This window comes from Lepidochelys kempii, chromosome 15 (assembly GCF_965140265.1).
Source record: "Lepidochelys kempii isolate rLepKem1 chromosome 15, rLepKem1.hap2, whole genome shotgun sequence".
NCBI lineage: Eukaryota > Metazoa > Chordata > Testudines > Cheloniidae > Lepidochelys > Lepidochelys kempii.
In genome coordinates this window covers 23,338,065-23,361,744 of record NC_133270.1, presented here as the reverse complement: position 1 = coordinate 23,361,744, position 23,680 = coordinate 23,338,065, and the positions used below count along the sequence as shown (strand labels likewise).

Here is a 23,680-nt window from a genome sequence, read left to right as displayed (position 1 = left end):
GAATTTATACACTTTGTGAAAGCGAGGCTCCTGCCCTTTGACTGCTTTTCTTTTCTTTTTCCAAAATAGGTTTTATTCTCGGGCAGAATAAGAACTAAGGGCCTGATCCTAGGTTTATTCAAGTCAATGGGAGACTTTTCTATTGACTTGGCTGGGGTTTGGATCAGGCCTTAGAACAGTAGATCAAATTCAGCACCCTATATTATCCCATTTGCTTCAGACACTGAACAGGGTGTAAATCAGTGCTTAATTTAGCCTGCTATGTGAAACTTTCTGGCATCAAATTGATAGATTGATAATTGATAGAAGAGACTCTCACCTGGGACCATGCACGTCCTTTGGCTATTAGAACAGGTAGACCATTATATTACTAATTATGTAATTAACCAAAGGCAAGAGGTCTGAATCTCATTTATGCTAAGGCCAATTACCTCACCTTAGTCATGTAAAAGGGCCTAAAAGTGGGAGTAATTTTATTTTTTTGGATAATTGCAACAACCTCATAATGTATTTTACCCCAAATGATTGCTATGTTCTCTCTGCCTTAATTCCATCTGAATGTGGTTTTTAGCTGGGAATTTAGCAGGCTCGAACTCACGATTGTTAATGATCTGAGTTGGAATTTAGCACGGACACGGGCGGAGGGGTTCGCTATCTATTTCAGAAAGAACATGTAGCTGACCCCCTTGATAAGCACCTTTTGAAAAGTCCATATTGATTTCACTTCCAGACACATTTCCATGTGCCATACAAAGTTAAACCCTCTCATAAAAGTTGTCAGTTGGGTTGGATGTAATTTACTAATTTTGTGCTTCTTTACACCATTAATTCCATCCTGTATTGTTCCGTCCTAATTGCAGAGATGTCATATTCTGTTGGCCAGAACCGAGAGCATTGCATTCTTAACCTTTTATGTCTCTTTGGTAGATTATGAGTTAGTAGATTGTTAATGAGACAATCCTTTTTGCTTATTTCTGTCTTTGCTCTGAATTACAGAGATGTAATTCCACTGAATTCAGTGAAACCACTCTGGATTTACACTGATGTAAATGAGCATAACCATGTACTATTTATGTATGTTACCAAGTATGTATACATTTACGGCTGCCTAGATACCATGTTGATTGGGTGCTGTATAAATATGTAGGGCCCAGATCCCAAAAGGTGCCTAAGTCTTGAGTTTAGTTGTCTAAATCCCAGTTTTTGCTCCACTGTGATCCACAAAACTCCCGCTGAATCCTGTAGCCACCTAAACTCACTCATGACTATAGTTTCTGCCTCCGGACATGCACACTGCTGCGTCTCTCTCAAAGCATTTCAGTTGCCTAAGTTGAGTGCAGGACCTGATCTGGTAGGTGTGCTCAGGGAGCTACCTATTGCCCACCTTATGACGGTTAGCCCAGTGATTGAGTACTTGCCCTGGAGGTAGGAAACCCAGGTTCAGTCCCCGCTGCCAGAGGAGGAGAAAGAATTTGAAGAGGGGTCTCCTGACTCTCTGGAGAGTGCGGTCACCACTGAGCTATGCACATTGTCATGTGGGGCTCCCTCAGGCTCTCCTGTGGAAGCTGTTCCACAGTGGATAAATAATGAAAGAGTGATTGTAACAGCGGGGACTGGGCCCCGGGTCCCCAATTGGGGCCCTAACCCCTGGACATTCTCACTGCCTTTCTTTCTTTCTCTCTGGCTGAATGTGACAATGGAAAGTCACTGGGCCAGACCAATGGGCCAAATTCATCTGTGCTGTAATTCCATTTGTTTCAGTAGAGTTAAACCACAGAGGAATTTAGCCCAGTTTTTCTTTACTGAATGGACTCTCAACCACACTTATTAGATTCACAGGGCCTGCAATGCCACTGCACCCATGCAATGCCACTGATTTCAGCACAGTTACTCATGATACACCCTGTACTTAGGATCAGGCGCCTTCTGCCTAAGCAGAAGCATATATTGAAAACACCGGTGTCATAACATCCTGAGGACTGTTAGAGAATGCATGTCCCTTGTTAGCTTGCCAGGGGAAAGCACTCTAATGCATTATTCCTCACTTTCTGGTAATATGCTGCCTAATTATGATGAAGGTCAAATTCAAACCATTTCTGCCCACTGCTTTAGTACCGCAAACCGTATCTTGAATCCTCCATAATTAATGGTAAAGCAGTAGAAGACCGAATTTCCCCTCCCCACCACCCACTACTTCCTGTCTAGCTGTAGCTAACAGGGCTTCGTTTCTTTATCTGATATTGTAACGAACAGTAAAGCTGGTGGTTGACACAGATTGAAACATGACGGGGGAAGGAGAAACCTCATAGGAGAGAAGGGAGATCACACATACTCCGCCCCTCCCCTGCTAGCCTGTCCTTAAGGCCTACGTTAAGATAAAGAATACCTCTGGGAATGAGCTTTTCTGGAACAGGAATAAGTGCAAACACCATTTCCGCTTCTGTGTTTGTATAGCACCTAATACAATGGGGTCCTGGCTCGTGACTAGGCCTCCCCCAGGTGCGACTGCAGGACAGCTAAATCATAATGTCTGGGTGGGATGGGCTAACTGTGGAGGCTAACGTTTTTCAGACCCGGGTCACTACAGTTATGCGCCTGAACACGACTACTGTGATTTTCAGAGATGCTGAGGTGGGGAGACCATGGGCACTTGGGACATCTGAAAACCAAGGCGCCCAAATTCTGAAAATGTTGCCCCTAGGGCTAAAGGCCTAAGGGGATGATTTAAATAGATTCAGCCTCTCTGTTACCTACATGGCAGGAGGTCCTTTCAAGTGTCCAAGTGCAGAATGGCAACCCTGGATTAGCGCAGATGAAGGGGTATGCAACCCCCACTTGTTCCATACTCAGAGCCAGGTGGCTGAGGGCCTTTCAGGATAGTAATTTTTCAGTGACATGCTAAGCATATATGTGACAGCTGCCATAGCAGGGATTGAAACGGGACCCTCCGGAGCTAAAAGCATGAAGTGCTCCCGCTTGAGCTAATGCTCCTTAGCTGGGCCTGTTACAGACTCATGTTCTCTGTGGATCAGCCACATAAGGGGCCTGGCTCTTTTTGATAGGTTTTTAATGTCTTTGTGACAGAATTAAGAGTCTTTGGCCCAGATCCACAAGGTAGTCAAGGCTCCAAACTTACAATTATTGCAATGTTTGCAGAGATGATGTAGCTCTGTTAATCCCAGGATATGAGAGAGACAAGCTGGGTGAGGTCATATCTTTTATTGGACCAGCTGCTCTGCTGGTGACCGAGACAAGCGCTCGAGCTACACAGAGCTACTTCAGGCCCAAAGAAGAGCTCTGTGCAGCTTGAAAGCTTGTCTCTTTCACCAGCCACAGGCACCGACTTTCCAATGTTCCAGGGGGATGCTCTGCCCCAGGCCCCACCCCCACCCGCCTCTTCCTGCCCCTGCCTCTTCCTGCCCCTGCTCCATTCCCGCCCCGCGTCTTCCCATCCAGTTCCGCTCCCTCTCCTGAGCGCGCCGTGGCCTTGCTCCTCCCCCCCCCCCCCCCGAGCCTCCTGAACACCGCGAAACAGCTGATTGCGGTGGGCGGGAAGCTCGGGCAGGGAGGTGAAGGCGCTGATCCGTGAGGCCCGCTGATAAGCTCGGGCAGGGAGGCTGGGCAGAAGGCGCTGGGGAGCGGGGGGAAGCTGATGGGGGGGCTGCCGGTGGGTGCTCAGCACCCACCATTTTCCCCCTGTTGCTTTGCCATTAAAATCGCTGATCAAGGGTGTAACTTACTGTAAATAACATGGACCAGGAATATGAAGGCTAATCTTATCTATCAGTCTATCATTTCTACAGTGTCTGTCACCAGACTACCTAAGAGCTTTATTCAGTGCCCAGTCATCGCTCTCAAGGAAATTGTTCACTCCAGGACTCAACCCTTTCTGGAAGCAGTGGAAATACGAAGCCAGCTTGGTTGATGGATTTACCTTGGTATCAATTGGTTTATTACAGCATGCCTTTTAGCCAGTTTTTTTTTAAAGTCAGTTAGTTCAGTGCTGTTGAAAGGTTCAGCAAAGACAAACCAGGAGATGCCAACACTATCCCTCCACAGTACAGATGGTCATGGGCAGCAAGCTGCCCTGAAACTGCCTCAGCCAATGGGAGTGAGATGGTTCCATTTAGTGGGTTCAGACCCCAGGTCCAGTCAGTCTTTTTCAGGATAGGGAGAGGGCCAAAAAGGCGCTAATTGGTGTCACTGGACCAGTATCACCAAGCCGTAGGATGGAAAATACTTAGTCATTGGGCCAGAGAAAATGAGAGAATGACTCTGTAGCCCAGTGCTTAAGGCACTCCCCAGTGACCTAGGCGACACAAATTCAAGTCTCTGTTCCGATAAGTAGTAAGGATTTTACAACAAGTAGAACAGTTTCAACAAGAGAGATTGAGGGAGATCCACCCATCACCCAGTGATTCAGGCACTATCCTGGGAGGACGAACCCAGAGTTCAAATCCTTTCTCCACATCAGCCAGAGTGGGGATTTGAGCGTGGGCCCCTCACATCCTGGGGGAGTGCTCTAACCACTGGACTAAAAGTTGCGGGGAGGTGGAAGGCAAAAGCACCCCCATTGTTCTGGGTAGGGCACTAGCTGCTAGGCAGCTTCGGAAAATGCCCACCCGAATGGGCCCTTCAGGTGAGAGTGGTAGTGGAATGACTACCTCGAGGATCTAAATTTTGGATGTAGGTGCCTAAAGTGGCAGTTAGCCACTCATTTCCTTTATAGAGCTAGCCATTAGCCTTGCAGTGCCTCAGCTCCCCATCTGTAAAATGGGGATGCCACTACTTCCCTACCTCAGAAAGGTGGTGTGAAGATAAATACATGAAAGCTGTAAGGCAGACCCGACACTTTCACAATGGTATATAGCAAAGATTTATTAGCCTGGCACTTTTTAGACAGCTTATGGCATAACGTGTGTGTCTTCTGGAAGCTATTTTTAAATACACAGGGTCTTCAAAGGTAGTTGGAATGTCTTGTCTGAGGGAGGAGAACACGTGTGATGAAGTGCAGTCACACAGCTTTCAGCAAAGATGCTGCTGAGAGGAAGACAAAACTCAGTGGCTTTAGCATTTGGCTGCCATTAGAGCAAACAGTGTAAAAGGGCATTGATCCTAATCCTGGGAAACGAGTGCTTCAGTATTTTATGTGAGTCTGAAGTGTAATATTGCTGAGGATAAACACTGAATATTTCATATTAAGAGATGAACTGAGAGAACACTGGCCAAATTAGCCAGAACAAGGTTAGCAATAGCAAACTGTTGTGGGCAGAAAATGGTAAACTCTTAAAAGTTTCACCTCAGATTCTGCAGCAAATTAATTTTGCTTTATAAACTGTAATGGATGGGCCACTTAAACATTTTAATTAGGGATGTGTGAACCTCCTGGAGTTTGCAGCTTTATACCACTTCAACTATTGTTCATGCTCGGAAAATGAATTCACATTTCCAAACGTTATTTTCCTGTAATTAAAACAACCCGCCTGATCCCTGAGTACATACCTGGGAAGTTAGGCCGAGCCACGGCCACACTGCCTTTTCCAGTGCGTTAGCTCGAGCAGAGCTAGCGTATCAGTCTACCCGCACCGGGAAGCACTGTCCCAGGTGCAGTGTAGACATACCCTTAGGGGGTCTCAGCTACAGCCAGGCGACTGTATGGAAGACAGTGGGGTTATATAATTCATTCCATGAAAAAGGTAATACAGCCCACTGTGGTGGAACCTGGTGGGAAGGAATGATACATGCCCCTGTAGCTCCTGCCCATTTGGGATGGATGTAGGGTGGAAATAATGCTATGCCTATGACAGCGCGCCCCCTGAGGGGTGAGTAAAGATGATTTGTGCACTCCGTTTTGCTATCTAGATATATAGCAGGATAGAAGAGATGTCTTCATCCTTAATGGCCCAATCCTGAAATGTGTTAAGTGCCTGCCAAGGAGTGCTGAGGCTCTGCTCTCCTGCTAAAGTCCCTGGGAATGTTGGCAGCTCTCAGAAGGTGCTCAGCATCTTGTAGGAGCGGGCCCCTCACTTTGCGCTCCCTTGGTTCTGTGGGCCTTAATCAGATTTTGAAAGCTGTACGTTTTGTAGTTTAATTGATCCACACCTGCATTTTGGTAACGTGTTCCGAGATGCACTCCCTGGAGAGGTATAATTGGACTGGAAGACAGAGCTGATGAGGCTGACACGCCACCGTCATTTTGAAGTACCTACAGTAAATTTATTTGACATAAAAAGCACCTGCCATTGACAGATACCAGCAACCTTTCTCCTTCAGGGGGAGAGGTCTCTTTTTGCATTCCCGTCATGTGGGGGGAAACTTGACTAAAGATGATCTTGTTTTCCTCATAGGTAGAGCTGCAGGAGGTGAAATGTACAGGCAACTGGAAAGTTGTGCATCCTTGTTGTTGAGCACAAGACTTCCTTAAAGAACTGGCACCCGACTGTGTTTTTTCAGGCTTTTTATTCATTTATTTATTTAAATCCAATCAGAAAGAACATCAGCGATTTATTGGGCTGACACCAATTGGGCAATTTACACTATTTTTTCATGCTTAGTTTAACTAACTCTATGATACAGAAGATGGGAAATGGATGATGTTCACGCTGTGTGGCCCTTTTCCTTCTTTCCCTTGCTTCTTGGGGCTAAATGCTGGTGTCCTTATTCAGCAAATCCCCCACTAGCTTCAATGGGAACAGCTCCTAAGGCTTGAATAAAGATGGCAGGATTTGGCATTTTGTTTTCCCCCATGGATTCTTAGGGCCTGATTCTCATTTACACTGGCATCACTTTAAGGCCTTTTTATATTGCTAGATAAAGATCCACTTTCACTGCCAGAGTGGTGTAAAGTTTCCTCAGTGTTAATGGGAATCAGCTCCTAAGTGCAGGGTCCATGTAGTTCTCATAAGCATAAAGTAATGGTTTAAAATCCTCATTAAAATATTTATGATCAAGTTCCTTATGTTCAGCATCAAGTGGCACCTAAATTTTGTGACAAAGCCTCTGGATGTTGCAGCTCTCCGGTGTGACAGAATGGAAATTCGCTGGCAGTTCCTGGGGAATTAAAACATGGCGGCTTTCACTGAATTAAATACAAAAACAATTAGCCCTTCTGTTATTTATTTGGATATTGGATTCAGTTGATTTTACTCTGCCTTTAAATTTTTGGTGTGCTACAGAATTTTGTATGGACAACATGATGTGATGTTGTAAAAGCTGCCAGCATGGAAGATACATTTTGGCATCTGGGTAGGTGGATGTTAAGGCTTTTAGCTACTGGGAAGGTGTGGTTAGTAGTATGTAATTGTTGGATAAGCTAGCATGGGTGTTTCTATTAAAATGATCGGCAGTGACATAGTTAACAGCGTTGGCATTTTAAATGACATCAATAGGTTCCAGAGTTAACATCCTATGGGATGAATGGGTACTGTTCACACTTAAAGCTACTGTTGTAGACTGTGGCAGTCAACACGATCTTTTTACATTTTGTTCAGATTTGGGGCTTTTTATTTAGAACCTTATGAGTAGAAACTTAATTTTGTTTTGAGAAAATGGAGGCTTAGATTCTCCACAACAGCAGGAGCGCTTCATACAGATTGAGGGCATTCGGTGACGCAATAGTTGTAATTAGACTGGAGAAGCCTGTGGTTTAGAATAAGTGCTTAATGTGTGGGTGCGTTGGTAGGATAGCTTCTGAAGGGAGGCCTGTTACAACAGAGCTAATGCTTGAGGAGTTAGAAGTGATACGCTCAGCTTTAGCCAACAACTCATCACTTTATTCAGTCCAGGAAATTATTCAGTTCCTTTTGTTTTCAGGGTAGGCCCTAGCTCTTTTAAGTTCTATTTGTCACTTTTCCCACAGTCAATTCATAGTGATCTCAAAGGTGTGCTGAGACGTTCTAACCACTGAACAATAATTTAAAAGATGATGAGTATTAATCTAAGTCTTGATCCTGCTAAACTTGTGCTCCCATGAGTAATCCTTACTCATGCAAGTAGTACTATTTACCCCATAAAATAAGGATAAGAGCCTCAAACTATGTACAACTTGTCTTTAAATGGGATACAGCAGATCACTAAACGTTACTCTGCTGGTACATGCAGTGTTGTTGTATCTGTGTTGGCCCCAAGATATTAGAAAGACAAAGCAGTGGGGTAATATCTTTTATTGGACCAACTGGAGCTCTTCTTCAGGTCATGCTCTGCTGGTGTGTTTTTCAGTGGATGTCCAGTCTGCTTCTGCTAGAGGGTGCTGTATGACTCAAGATGGGGCAAAGGGTGACAGTTCTGTCCTTGCATTATAAGTTGAATGACACAGTCCTGCTACACACTGGACCACTGCAAAGAACCCACAACTATTAATGCAAGTCCAAATTGAAATCTGCGGTAAGCCAAAGAAAAGATAATTTGTGCCATAAATGGAGAAATAACGAGCAACGATACAAAGGTCCTCGCAAGTATCAAACAAGGGTTGTGAAATGAATATACACGTTAATGAAGAGGACCTAGGCATTTATTTGCATTTTACTGCTATATTATTGGCAGAGTGCTGGCAATGAGCTTAGACCCGCCCCCTGCACAGAACATTGTCTAGCCTTGACGAGATTACAATTGAAGAAGACGACCACGCTGTGGACACTCTGAAAGGTAATCCTTTATTTAGTTACTAGTACAAATATTCAGCACAGCTCAGCAGTGAGGAGAGAATGACATTAGCCAGGGAGCAGAGAATGCAGATTACCCAGCAGGACTGACAGCAAGCAGAGTTCTCTGCTCTAAGCTCTGTTGTCAAGTGGGATAAACTGCTAGCAGGAAATGATAGTTCCTATTCATATGCATTATTTAGTTGCTCTTTTCCAATTGGTCCTTTTGAAAATACTGTTTGGATTTAATTTCCACCCCTCCCCAAAGGGTCTCTCACTATGTTTTTATGTGAAAGACTAAATGAAAATCTAAAGACACACAGTGCTTATTTTGATCTCTTACACTCCCCATTACCCACTTCAGGGTGACGTTAATGTATGTTCTTCCTTATTGTTTTCCTTAATTCACTCCTTTCCATCGAGGCCCAGCACGTAAAAACTTTCCAAGCCAGTTTTTAACAGCATGAGCCTACCTGGTGCTTGCTGTCTGTCATTCTAGGTGACATTTTATGCCCTCAGTCTTTTGGAACATGATGTCATTTTTTCCAGTCCCGAATGCTGTTTGGCCAGCTGATCACACCGCCTGCTGCAAAGAAAGATAATATACCTACAGCACTACAGATAAATGTAAGCTTTGATTTTGTCAAGTCCCCAAATCAATGCACCAAGGTGATCTCTTAAAATGGTTTCCTTCTGGAAACTGTGCAAAAAGGGGCATCAGAAAAGATATTCAGCATTTGGTTATTAAGCGTATACAGGGCAGCCCGCTGTTCCTTGCCGGCAGAACGTTTGTTTTAGACAAGCCTTTCAAAAGTACACATTGCCACTGGAGAATGCCTTGGTGCACTTTTTATCCCTCCCTCCTGTGAATCAAAGTTTTTAATAAGTGGGAATGGCGCGGTACAGCTGTATCTCGGAAGAGTTAGCTAAAGAGTCCCTGTTATACACCAGCCACAGTCTTGTAGGTTTTCCCAAGCTACAAAGGGACCAGTCTCAGAGACATTCGCTACAGAAGGAGAAAATCCTTCCTGGGGATAAATAATTCATTCCCATGTTTGGAATAATGCTTCATTTTACACATTACAGAGAGCAGGCATACAGCTGCTAAGAGACTAAGGAAAGATTACAGGAGCAGAGCCTCTCAGCCAGGTACAATGGCTCTGATTCATCCCTGCTTTGGTGCTTGAAGCAGGCACGGGGAGGTGACGGCTTGCACCTACTGTATTCTGTGGGGTGCTGGGCTGGTTTTGCCCTGGAGAAAGTTATAGGATGCTCATAATTGCACATAGACTACAATGGCCTCTCCTACCTCTGGCACATCCCATACTCCACCCTGTGTGAGGGCCTCCTTCTGGGGAGGGTCAGGGGGGAACCAGAGATGGCAGGGTGTTGTGCTTTTGCTCTTTATACAATGAAACACCACTATGCAGAAACCACCCCGTAGGGTCCCAAATAACAATGCTCACTGAGCGTGCACAAACATGCATGGCCTAGCTACAGATGCTCTGCTACTGTGACTGGTTTCTGGTGGCTTCTAGGACATAGAACACAGTTCATCACTCTTCATCAGGGTGTCCACACCACGCATTCCACCTGGGGCTCGTTCAGCTGGTCGATACAGGTGTGAGACCATGGCCCTGCCCTCTCTGAGGAGTCCAGCAGCAGCGCTAGCATCATGTAGCTCTTGGGGCCAGGGGACAGCAAGCGCTCTGGCTGTGCCCAGCCTGCTAGCCCGCTCTCCGTCCACGCAGGAGGTTGGCACGTTCTAGCCCTAAAATTTTAGACAATACAGAGATAAGAATGGCCAGGCTAATCACCAGACCATTATTCTTTCACGTTGTTTTTTAATAAATCAAAAAGCTGCATCTGTATAAATGTTTCCCAGCATCCTTAGTGAACACCCTGTAATGATAAATATTTGGGTTACAGCCTTTTTTTTTTTTTAATTGTTGTTGTTGAGTACCGTTGTGTAAAGTCTAACAGGCAGCCATTTGCTGAGTCCTTCTGTTCTTCTGAAAACTGAACAGTCGGGCTTGTTTAATCGCCTTATGTTATTATTGATAGTCTCGTGGAGTGTAAATAATTTTAGTGAGGGGAAATGTATTAATGCCAGCTTTGAGCTCCTGAATTCTTGCAATAGGCGGCCTCCAGTCTCGGGCTGTTTGAATCATGCATAGAGGAGCTTGCAAAGGAACATGAATCCTTTCTGACGCTTCCACTGAAGTCGTGTGTGCGTCCGGGGCTGGGCTGGGAAGGCTTCGAATAATTCTGGTCACACATGTTCACGAAAGATTAATTAAACCTGGAACAGATGCAGAGAAGAGTGACTGGGATGATCAGGGGAATGGAGAGTCTGTCTTACAAGAGAGGATTAAAAGAGCATGGCTTGTTTGGTCTAGTAAGATGAAGGCTGGGAGAGGATAATCTTTATGAACACAGCCAGGAGGCCAAATACCAAGAACTGTTTGAGCTAAATGACAATGTTAGCACAAGAATGAATGGTTATAAACTGGTATTGCATACATTTAGGCCGGAAATCAGAAGAAGGGTTCTAATCACCATAGGAGCAAGATTCTGGAACAGCCTTCCAGCAGGAGTAATGGGGACAAACAACCTAACTAGTTTTAAGATGGAGCATGATAAGTTTATGAATGGGATTATATGACAGGGCTGACTGCGATAGCAAGAGCCTGGACTTGATGACTCAAGAGGTCTCTTCTCCTCCTGTGTCCTGCAATGATCCTGAAGAATTTTGTGGAGCGCTTTTAAGGTCCTCTTCCCCAACTGCCTTATGATTTAAGAATGATTTCTCCATCAATCAGTGCTGAGTTCAGAAAGTGCTTCAATGATCTCAGGGAAGGGCTTGAAACACCTAAAAATGGATACGGTACTAAGTGTCTCAGGAGGGGAGGAGTAGGTTCAAGGTAACAAATGCTAAGGAAGTATGTATGAGAAAGAAATGTTACCAGAAATATGCAGTACATAGAAGATGAGGCATGAGGCCCAAATCTTCCTCCCTGCGTAAAGCCTAATTAAACAGGCTTTGCACAGGAGTATTTGCAGAGAGCAGTATCTTCTCCTGCTTCTTAGCTACCACTCCAGCCTATGGATACTGCATCACTGGGTGCCAAATGGAAGGAAAAGGATGGCCAGTGCAACTGCATAATTGCAGATCAACTTACCATGCTCCTGCAACTCATGAGCTGTTGAACTCTTTCCTTTTCAGCTGTGGATAGAGCTCCTGCAGACCCTGATTCTATGCCTTTCTGGCTGTATCTATGCCACAGAGGGTAGGATCTAAGCCTCAACATATAACAAAACTGTGGAAACATTTCCAAGAATTCAAGTGTCCTAAACACTGTAGTGAAACCAAAAGTTTTAACTGGAAAAATGAATTTGGTGTGTTGTTTTAATTCTATTTTGAATAAAATCTTAGTGGGATAATCCCCCTCACGCCCCAATGCATGGCTAGAAATGAAGTGTATTAAATATTTCAGAATATTTCTACACGAGAAAGCGTCCAACTGTGAAAGGAGGTGTTCCTTCATGTTGAATCAATAAGACTGTGCTCGTGCCCTGCATCGAACATGAGTTCATTGAAAAATTGGTGACCTATAGCAATCTATAGTGCTGCAGAGGCTAAGTCATGTTCAACAACAAAAAAAAGGAGCAAAATATAGAAAAGCAAACATCTTACAACCATGAAAGAAAGGTGCTCTTTCAAGTTAAAGCAATAGGACTACATCTATGGCCTGCATAAAACACAAATCTTTAATAGAGTTATTTCAGTAAACGGCGTCTAATGGCTGTAGTAGCCACAAGCTGACTTCAGAGATACCTACCGCAGGAACATGGTGGGTTATTAAAAGGTGAGACCTGAGTAAATTTAGACAATGCACAAACAAAAATCAATGCCTTTAAAAACTTGAACTCTCCTTCCTTTGGTGTCTTTGCATTTAAGCTCCATGTTACAATAGCAATAGATGCCATTCACCCTTTGTCAGGTGTATTAACACCTGCAGCACATAGAAAATAAAATTCATGGTGAGTGTAAGACTCTGGGGAATATGCTATTTGGATGTGGGTATTGTGGCAAAAAGAATGGTTTTGGTTTTTGTTAATGACAGCAACACTTTCTAGGGCATGTTAGATCTACAATATGTCCCAAGGTAGAGATGCTTGACCTGGGTGTCACGAGCTATGGAGAGGTGAGGTGCAAACAGGTGTCAAGGGTGCTAAATAGGAAGGGCATCCCCCAGCAAGGTAGGAGGAGGTTTAGGTGGGGGTATGCCAGTATTGAAAAGATTGAGAGCCACTGCCCTAAGGAAGACTGGATGGCTATTATTGCAGAAAGTAATAAATGAAGTCCCCAAACTAGCAAGCAGCTGTGCAACTGCGAATCCTTGCACCCATATGTCATCATTGGCAGGACTGGAGCCTCCGAGAAGTTATGGAGTGTTCCCCGCTACAGCTGGTAGGAAAATTTCACACAGTTCAAAATGTTTATGACAAAGAGCATGCGGGGAGGAGGGATTGTCAAAGTTTTCATTTTTTTAACTACTTTCTAATTCCAATCAGAAATAAAAGGGGGATAAAGAGACTACCATCTTCCTGAAAATGGAAGCAGCTCGTATGTTAAAAATCTTAATCAAGAGAGGAGGAATAACTGGCAGCTACTAAGGGTCTAAGTGAAGGACACAAATCCACACCGTGTAGAGGTCAAGCACAGGAGTTTATTACGTACAGAGCTGATGGAGTGTCACCTCGCTTATTAGGCTCAGAGACGCTGTCAATCGATTACAATGGAATACATGGATTTTCCATTGGCGGGGAAAATGATGGGGTAGGTAGTCCCACACCCCCGGATAGGTTTAGCTGCAAGACATGCTAGCACAGTAGCCAATGGTCAAAAGGTTACATAATGTCTCCGCCCGTAGTCTCAAGTTAACAAATTAACATTTAGCATTTAATTAGTACTTTAATAAATGTATTAGTATAGAATATATGTTGGATTCAATTTGGGGTCCATAGGACTGAAGTAGCTCCTTTGATTGTCCAACAGATACATATCTAGGGGTAAAAGCAAAGAAACAATGAACGTATATGGCAATAAAGATTGTCTTTCAAGTTGCTTATTTGTGTTTTAAGGCAGGCATTGGTTCCTGGGAAAGGGAGGTGGGAGGAGGCCGTATCTTATACTGACATGTTCCAACCTTTTCATAAACTCAAGGTTGGATGTGTGGGAAGAACATCTCCCTACAGAAGAAACTAACACAACAGAAACAGGGCTTCTTTGTTCTATTTGCAACTTGGAATAAGACACAGTTATTGCCCCCCGCATCTGGCGTTTTGCTGACCAGGCATATCTTAGCAAAAGCAAGGTTATCTTTAGTTATTCTGCTTTCTCTTAGCTATTGCTAGGCCTCTGACCTCTTGACCAAACTCTGGACTTTGGGCCTGTACACAAATCCATATACCAGGTTATTACATTAGTAATGGATTTTAACCCATCACTAAGTCTGAAGAAAGTTATGATGGTAATATTTGAAATAGAAGTGGTAATCTAAAAATATTACAGCAATATCTCCAACTCCCGAGAGAAGGGATAGAATCAGAATTCACAGATTATTCACTGAGATGAGAATATTAAAAGGTGCTGGTAGAACTTTGTTTACCATCTGACGGGGAAAGCTCATGTTCCCAAGCACACGGGAATTGTGATGGAAAAAGGAGTCTTCTTACCCATACTACTCTGGGGCAACGCAGCTGCTTCATTGCCTCAGGGCTCCCGTAGCCAATCACAAGTGCTGTATTCCAACTACCTTGGAGAGAGATTTGACTGGTAGATCTGCAGGTTCCAAGATGCCTGGCCCTGCGCTTCCTAGACAGCAAATGGAGATGGACCCAAGGCACAAATTATTTGAATTTGAACGTTCCTTAAGTTTGGTAGACCCAAGATGGTTTGGGCCCATCTCCTGCAAAAATCAAATCACTTTTAAAAGTTATCTTGAGAAATGCAAGGGGAGTTTAGACATTTGGAACAGATGCAAACAAGGCCTAAGGAATTTTTGTGGGAAAGGAGACCACTGGACCAGTTTAAAGTGAGTATTTGAGGCTATGCAGAACAAACTTTTATCTTTTCACACAATATGGAAATGTAGTGTGAAAATTCTGTTCCTGGAATGTTTAACTCCTTGGCATTGTTAACATGGTGCAGCAAAACGTAGGGTGAAAACTGGACCTACCAGGGACAACTCAATTCCCTATTTTGGAGTTAGGCTAGTATTTTCAAAAGAGCCTAAGGCAGGTAGGCCCAGTCTTTTTAAAGTATTTAGGCATTGCTCCACCTACTGGCAGAAACATAGGCGTCTAGGAAACTTTAGGTACCTACAGGGTTATGTGGCAGCCGAGTGATGGTTTTGTGGCCATTGGTGCTTAAATGTTGGATTTAGGCACCTAATGAGGCAATTAGGCACCCAAATCCCTTTATGAATCCAGCTCCTACGTGCCCGTCAGTTTTGAAAATGGGACATAGACATCTCAGTTATACAGGCCTTGCAACGCCGAGCTGAGCAATGCCTAAACACCTTTAAAAATCTTCACCTTATGCATGGAACTCCAACTAAATTTCAGTGGCATTTGGACATCTAACTCCATTAAGTACTTTTTTTCAGGGGGAAGGGGACAGGGCAAGGAAGGACAAAGGAATACGCATATATATTTAGTTCAGAAGACCACAGGAAGTGAAAGGGAAGAATATTAAATCTATGAGACAAAGATGACCAGCAGAAATGCAGTGGGAGATTCTGAAGTAGACATAGCCAGAAATGCTAAACAAAACTTCACTACGTTCTCCATTGCCACAGAAACGAGATCAATAAAAGATGATGTTTGAACATTTCTGGATGAAATGGGAAATGAAGCCACAGAGGACCGTATAACAGCTACCATCTCACAGGGTCCAAAATGTATTTACAGCCCAGAACGTTAAAAAACGGGCTATGTGATAGCAGCTGAGAAGCAGCATTGAGAAAACAACTTTGAGCTCAGTGAAGCAGAGAGCAAGCGAGCTTCTTAACGGAGAAAATGGTAAAATCGCCAGAGAGGCTGCACAGCTGTTAACTAAGGTTCCAAATGAACCTTGAAAGCATAACAGCCATGTGATAGCATTCTTAGGCGAATGGAGTCAGTGCTGGAAACCCAGTTAGCCAGAGAGATAGCAAGCCCAATATTAAATTATACCAGTTCTACCTAATCTGTATAAATGAGGTAGGAAGTGGCTCTGAGAGCAATAGTAGCTGCAAAAGGAATGATATCGGTGAACTGGAAAAGGAAACTCATAATGTATATTACATATGGGCCACTGCCCATCAGGTTCTAGTAAGCTACGATAATTCCTTCCCCAGGTATGAATAAAATGAACACTTGTGATTTTGTGTGGAAGTAATTTCTGGATTTGTGCTTGGAATAACTGGCATCTAGAATAGCCATCTTGGTTTGCCTATTCCACAAGCTCTGTTTTAGCAGCAGCCACTAGACTGGCTTGTTGAGTTCATTTTCTGCTTATTTCATTTTCTGCTTCCCTTTTCATTCTCTTTTCCTGCGATTCTTTAGTATAGATCCAGTTTTAATAGGCCATTGTTTCCTTTCCTGGCAATCTCAACATACCCCTTTGTTAACAATGTCTAAGTATTTATGCATTTTAAAATAAATAATAATGAAAGTGTAACAAGAACAGAAACCTTTGCAGGCTTCTGTCTGGGTACTTACACTATTCATTAGCATAGCATGGGAATGCATCACAATTCTGAATGAATTTTTTCTTCACAACACTGCTGTATTTTCATTTTACAGATGGGGCACTGAGGCACAGAATGACTGGGTGACTTGCGCAGGTCATGCAGGAAGTTAGTGGCAGACTCAGAAATTGACCCCACATCTTGGGTGTCAGTCCAGTGTTTTATCTACTAGACCATCCCTGCTTCCTAGAAAAAAAGCCCTTAAAAATCTCTCTTAACCTGCAAGGGGAGGGAACGTCTTTTCTTTTCTTTTTTTTTTTTGAACGGGAACTCAGTGGTATTCAGGAAATGAAAAATGTTAAAGGAACAGATCTGTAGAACGGGGGGTCTATAGAATATATTTTCATTATATATACGGGAAACAAGGCATCTTTGAAGCAGATATTAAAAAGGAAATGAAACAAAGCAAGCAAAGTGACCTTTCCTATTTTCCCCACTTATTCTTCACATTGATTTAAATTAGGGATTCAATGTACTTTCTGCAAAGTCTCACTGTCCTGGCATCCAGTGAAGTGAGCTCTAGCTCATGAAAGCTTATGCTCAAATAAATTTGTTAGTCTCTAAGGTGCCACAAGTACTCCTTTTCTTTTTGTCCTGATATAGGTTGCTTTAGGCCCTTTCCCTAGAAGACTTCCTCTGTAATACCCACTACTTCCCTCTGCACCAGAGACATAATCCACTCCTCTTGTATGCTGGCTGGAATTAATAAAAGGCAGCTGCCATTATGACTCAGAAGCAATTACCTTGTGTTTTTATGGAGAGATTAAGCCCCTAATATGAAGAAGAGTCAAAAATTGAGCCCTGCATCCCTTACTAGGGTTTTAGAATTATTAATGTACTGCAACAGGCAAATAATTGTTTCTCAGCATAGTGTCACGTTGACATAACAGGGGAGACAAATAGTTTCTTTGAAAAGATTTGAGACCTTCATTCAGTTGCTTTCTACTACGCTTAAGCAGCTCGAGAATACTCACTTGGAGGGCATGCTGGCTGCATTTATAAGAGACTGAAGATTAATTTTTCCTTCTAGTGCATTAGTACATTCATTGTGAAGGACTTCCCTTTGTTTCTTGAGCGATCCTTCAAGCATATTTCCTGAGCGTAGCTGTCTGCTGGAATAAAGCTCAGCAGCACCAACACCAAGGAGATGCTGGTGTCTTTTTATTTTGTTGCGCGCTGGATATGTTTAAAGTGTTTATCTAATATAGCAAGAAAGGGGATTGAGAGTTATGGAAAATTCTGGGGGGTCTCCTTTTCAGTTAACCATCTGTACTGTTGGGCTTGAACCAGCTCTGCTGAAGTCAGGGTAGGTCTTTACATTAGCTGTAGCGGGCCTTGGATAAGGCCCCAAATACTGTTGTACCACTGCTGCCATTTGGCAAGCCCTGTATGGCACATACTGTAAGTGAAAACACTGTAGAGCCAATATTGCCAACCCCAACCATTCAAAAATCATCAGTCATGCCCTCCCCCAAATCCATGGAATTGGCTTAAAAATCATGAGACATTTTAAAACAACAAACTTTGGGGTTCTTTGTAGTTGCTTTCTAAAGCTTGAGCCTTTTGGGTTCACATTTTCAAGCTTTTCTCTGCACCAGTGAAGGCCAGAAACTTATTTTAATTTTATAAATGAATGCTGGGAGTTTCACATAATCACATGACTCCAGGAGCTGGGGGCTTGAAGACAAACATCGTGAGACTAGTGATAAAATTGCAAGAGTTGGCAACAGTTCAATGTGATAGAACGGCCCAGCCAGGACTACATAGAAATAGCCTTGACCATCTCATGTGGGGTCAGAAAAAGAACATGTCATGCCGAACTATTTAACTGAAGAACTTGCCTTTGTGGAACGTTATTCGAATGTAGGTTGCGATCGCTTCATTTCCTTTTTTAATTGTTCCATTTTACTTTTTAACTAATCCATGAATTATTTGTGTTTCTCAGGCGAAAAGCTAGCAGGGTAAATGTACATGCAGCGTATGCACCGAAATCTAGGCACAGAACCAGCATTTTGTTTTCTGAATAAAAATGTGCCCCTCTGCATTGCAGAGCTATTTGTGGATATTTAAAAGTTTTCCCAGCAATGAACTAGAGCAGTGATGGCATGTCCCCATCAGGGCACAGTTTGAGAATGTAGTGCCATGGCCGGCACTCCTGGTTTAAAGCATTACTCTTAATACTCTGGTAAGCCTGCAAACATTATTACTTGGCTGTCTACCCTTGCGGTAGATTAGAATGTTGTTATGCTTGCCCAGAGGTGCCGACCCAAGATGAATTTAGAAGGACAGTCTTCATTACATTGTCCTAATCAGGCAAACCCCTGTTGTATTGAAAGAATATAATTTTCTTGGCAAGTAGTGGAATGCACTCCCGTGCCAGAGATGTCATTCGGAGACAACATTAGACGCCTAATTCTAAACGTAAAGGAAAAGTTTCCTCTGATGAATGTCCTGGGACTGGGAAGGAGCGTCTCTAGTGGTTAGAACAGGGGTAGTTGGAATTGGGATTGCTGGGCTCTATTACTTGCTCTGTTGCCAATTCATCACCATGGGACCTTGTGTAAACCGTGTACTTTGGAGAGGCAAAATCCTGCCCTCAGCCCCATACAGCCATGACGGGGGTAGGTGGCAGTGGGTTCCAGGAATAAAGCTGGCTGCAAGAGACAGGGAAGGATGTCTCGTAGGGAGCTAGCACAGCGCATGAAGATGATGATGTAACTGTTCCTCTTGGAAGGAGCAGCACGCATTCCCTACGCACTAAGATCTGGAGCTGGCTGCTGATTGCAGACAACTTGCTTGCTGGCTGGGGCAACTGTACATACCTCTCATGAAATGAGTCTGCGACAGGAGGCTTGCATTAGCCCCCCCATGCCAGACTTGTGTTGCTGAGGGCTGTTGAGAGAGCTCCTTACACACTTTTCTCTCCCATGTGCACTGTAGTGAACCTATTTGGAGAGGTTAAACAGGATTTGGTCATAGTGAATATAGTGCATCCATGGCACACAGACAGCAGCTGGTAGTTCTCGGTCTCTTGGACTAACTCACAACAGCCTGAGCTGCCTCACATCACCACACTGGGTCTAAGTCCTGCCCTAATCCAGGAAATCATGGAAGTGACTGCGGACTACACCACTGGAACCAAGAGCAGATTTTAGTCCTATGTGTCTCAGTTTACCCATTTGTAAATTCATTCTACTTATCCTTGATTGTCACAGAGGGCCTTGTGAGGCTTCACTGTTGGAGATCCCTGGATGACGGGCACTGACATGAAGGCAAATTATGATGACTACTCTCATTCCACAAAGAACACTTCAGGGAGCAGGCCAACAGACTATATCCAGCTAAACTTATATCTGGGGAGGTGTGGGGCTGCCCTGCTCGGGGATGGGGCGGGCACTGAGATGCCTCAGTGTGTGCAGAGGGAGCATGCACACTCCAAAACCTCCTTCATGTGTGCAACACACTGCCCTCTTCTTGAGCAGAATGGAGGGGACAGAGCCTGGAATCTACCTGCTCTACATTCCTCTGGGATGCTGTGTTCCCCTGCGGAGCAATGCAGAGAGTATAGTACCATCAGGGCCTCATATGGTCCCCGCATTCCACAGACATGTAAGGGTTGGGCAGGATCTCGCTCTCAGCACTTAATCACAAAGCTGGCGACTGAAGAAACAAAGTCATTCACAGAACTACCATGTTCTAAATAAGGTTAAGACTATGCCAGCATTTTCACTGAAAATTAGGGTTTGCGAGAAGCACATATAACGATTCAGTAAGGAGGAATCAGACAGAAAGTGTCCCTGCAAGGCCGCAAAACCTTAGATATTCCTGCTATCTTTCAGCTCAGCGTGAGGCAGCATCTATAAAATCTTTGTGGAAGGATGGAAAATTTGCAGATTGCCTGCACTCAACAGTAACCTGAAAAGACCTACAGGTCCCTGGGAGTTAGTTAGCTACAGCAGTTATAACTGATGTGTGATGGGATTTTTAATTAGGCACTCTTTATAAAACTCTGTCTCTCCCTCCCCCCCCCTTTAAAATGTCATTGGCGAAACCACAGAATATACAACAAATGAAATTGAATGAATACACATGTAATTTATTTTTTATTTCATGGAGCCTTAGATTTTAAATTTGAGTCACAGGAGTTAGATCCATGAATCACCAATACTAAATTTTTCCATGTTTTTAAAAAACCTGTTATTCGACATAGTGAAACTGAAGTATGTTACATCTGCCTGAATACTTTCCCCTCTTACATTTCAGAATAGTGTGATAATTATCCTGTCAACCTGTAACCCCATTTACTTGAGTAATTCAAGTGCAAAAGAGAAGGGAAAAAAACCAAAAAGGAAACCAACCTCCATTACCTTGTAGTCCCAACATATGTGTTGTTTTCACCCAATTAACACTGTTTCTCCTGAACGGTTTAGTGTTTGCAATTAGAATTGATGCAAGAAAGAGCTGGCACCAGATGCTGGGGTTTCACCAGATAAACAACTTCTAGGACACCAGCCACTGAATATGAAGCGAATGGATGTTTACCAAAGCTAAGTGTTGGTAATGCTTCTCTGTTAAAGTTTAGGGATCAAATACTTAAGTGAAAGTAGCCCTAAATAAGAATGTGCTAAAACTTTGTGCCAGAGAAAGATCTTTTATCTCACTGTACAACAATAAAGATGTCTGTCTGTAGACAGGCATGCTGTCTGGGAAGGATGTCAGCCCAGGAGAGGTACTCCATTATAGTGACAAGACAAACAGGAGGCATGCTGACTTACTTACCCGCATTGGTGAAAAGAAGCAGTGACTCAAGGAGCAAGAGTGGAGCAAGATTTCCATTGCAAATGAGCAAACGTGCAAAGGTTCCTACTCTGAGCCCGAGCCCATGTGTTCCCATTACCAGTGGGCAAACTGGCTGAGAGAAAACAAGAACCAGCCCAAGAGACTTGAACTTGCATTCATTTGAGATTTGAAAGAGATTGGACAACTTGATATAGGTTTCACATGCATCTTCTCTTTTCGGACTGGAAGTGCCAAAATACCAGGAGACAGGCTATGCATGAGATAGCTCATCTCAAAGTGTGATGTACTGGAAATTTCCTGAGAGAGCAGGTTGTGCAGAGGGGTCTCTCAAATGACAATGTGTAAAATGGCTGACCAAGCTGTATCTTTATTACATACCATGCTGAAGTCTAAATCCCAGGCAGGGAAGTCCTGGCACCTACAAAGGGCTTGGTCTAATGCTCATTAAATCAATGGAAGGATTCCCCTTGACTTCACTGGGTTTTGGATTGTGTCCAAAAAAGAAATTGCCCTGCTTGCCCTTCTCAGCTAATCCCTATTTCCTCACCTACACCAATCGGGAGACCTATCTGGTCTCCCCACTAATTTCAAAGACCTTGTGTGTGCTAAGGCCAGTAACATAGCTTAATGTAATGACGCAGGCTAGTGGCACCAGTCACCTTCCCGCTCTTCTGCTGACAGACTGGAGTCCCCAGTGGCCCAGCCTCTTTCTGCCTGAACTAATGGTTAGGGTTAATGCCTGTTTGCTGGGAGTAAACATATTCTTTTATCCCTCAACTACACCAACTCCTTAGGATAGCCATTTGCCATGACTATTCGGACTCCTCCTGTCAAAACCATCTATTTCCTATCCGGAAAGTTGCAGAGCTGAAACAAATGGGGAGTGGGGAGAGTTGGGAAAACATCTGTTCTCACAAAATTCCTCAGTACAATTTTGCAGATTTAAGAGATTTAGAAGAGCAAGTAAAATCCAGCTGATTAACAAAGCAATCTTCAAACAGCGAGGTTTACCCATCACTAGCCACTCTCTGCTGCTCAACAGAAACCAGAAAATATTTTTGCAGAAACCAAATATTGTCCTTGGCCAAAAAACATCCCCAAGCCCTTTCAAAATTCACTGTAGATAATATGTGAGGATAGAATGTTAGAATGTTGGTCCCTGCTAGCAGCTGCACAACGAGCGTGCCCAGTGAGCAATTATCACTCCATCTGAATGATGTTAAGCCAAGCGGCAGACTGGAGGGAGTCTCTGAGCACAACCACCTTCTATGTTCCTCCCCCTTCCACCCACACATCCACCCAAGTTGTGTCAGCTCCATCAGTCACACCCCTGCATGGAGTGCCTAGAAACGGAAAGAGAGCAGCTGCTCTGCACCTGGGACTGAAATCCTGGCAGATCGTGTGTTTGGTTTAATCATTTTCCATAGATCAACAGTTTCTGAATAGTGCACACACTTCATTCAGTGCAGCAGGTTTTTAAATTCTCATTGTACATTCATGGATCATTGAACCTTTTCTAAGCCTCTGCAATTGTTCCCATTGTTAAACCAAAATGTTAATGTCTTCCATGCTGTTCTTCCCTCTAGTTCAGTGCATTTCAACGGGGGTTAAAAGGTAAAAACACTCCGAAAATTCAAGTGCTCATCCCTATAAGCTATTCCTCCTCACCCCGCCAATATCGCTTGACCTCTTATCAATAGTGTTAAATGCTGACATCTATAGGAGATAATAGAATTACAACAGCGGTTTGTCCAGTAAATCAATAGAGTATCACTGATTCTGCTGTACAAATTGCTGCTGAGGCAGTATTAAAGTGGTGTCATGTTATCAGTGTAAAGATTTATACATTTGTAATGAACAACTGATTGTTTTCTACAATGGCCTGTTGTTTGGGCCATCATGTGTTTTCCTTTATCCTTTGAACACACATTTAGCATATTACCAAGCCAATGTTTTACTGGAGCAAATCCTTACCATTCATGGAGGAAGGAGCTCACTTTGTATCCTTTTCCCCCCTACTTTGTTGCAGGCCTCAATATAAATTCTAGTTCATATTTTGTAAAAATGAAAGTAATATTCTTAATGAGAGATAGGTTCCAATCCTGCAAATTAAAGAAAGTGACTAGGGGAATGGCTTTTCTAGATGTGACTCTGACAAGTAGGGAGGAACTGGTTGAGAACTTGAAGGTGGAAGGCTGTTCTTGATTCTATGGAATGGCAGGAGGGAAAACAGTAGAATAAAGACAATAGATTTCAAGAAGGTAGACTTTAGCAAACTCAGAGAGTTGGTAGATAAGATCCTGTGGGAAGCAAATCTAACAGAAAAAAAGTTCAGTGAGAGTTGGCAGTTTATTTAAAGAGACATTATTAAGAGCACAAGAACTAGGTGTAGGAAAGGTAGGAAGTATGGTAAGAGATCACTCTGGCTTAACCAGGAGATCT

At 43.5% G+C, this 23,680-nt stretch overlaps 1 protein-coding gene and 1 long non-coding RNA gene across 3 annotated transcripts in view; one reads left to right on the top strand and one right to left on the bottom strand.

The window, feature by feature from the left end:
* Positions 1-23,680, top strand: part of LOC140898584 (transmembrane protein 132B-like) — a 361,367-nt gene that overhangs the window by 306,969 nt on the left and 30,718 nt on the right. The gene's annotated exons all lie outside the window — the stretch shown is intronic.
* LOC140898585 (uncharacterized) overlaps positions 13,273-23,680 on the bottom strand; it is a 276,884-nt gene continuing 266,476 nt past the window's right edge. For both annotated transcript variants that reach the window (XR_012155031.1, XR_012155032.1), the window contains 2 exons: positions 14,382-14,520; positions 13,273-13,709 (listed from right to left, as the gene is read on the bottom strand). This is a non-coding gene — a long non-coding RNA (uncharacterized lncRNA). The remainder of the gene's footprint in view (positions 13,710-14,381; positions 14,521-23,680) is intronic.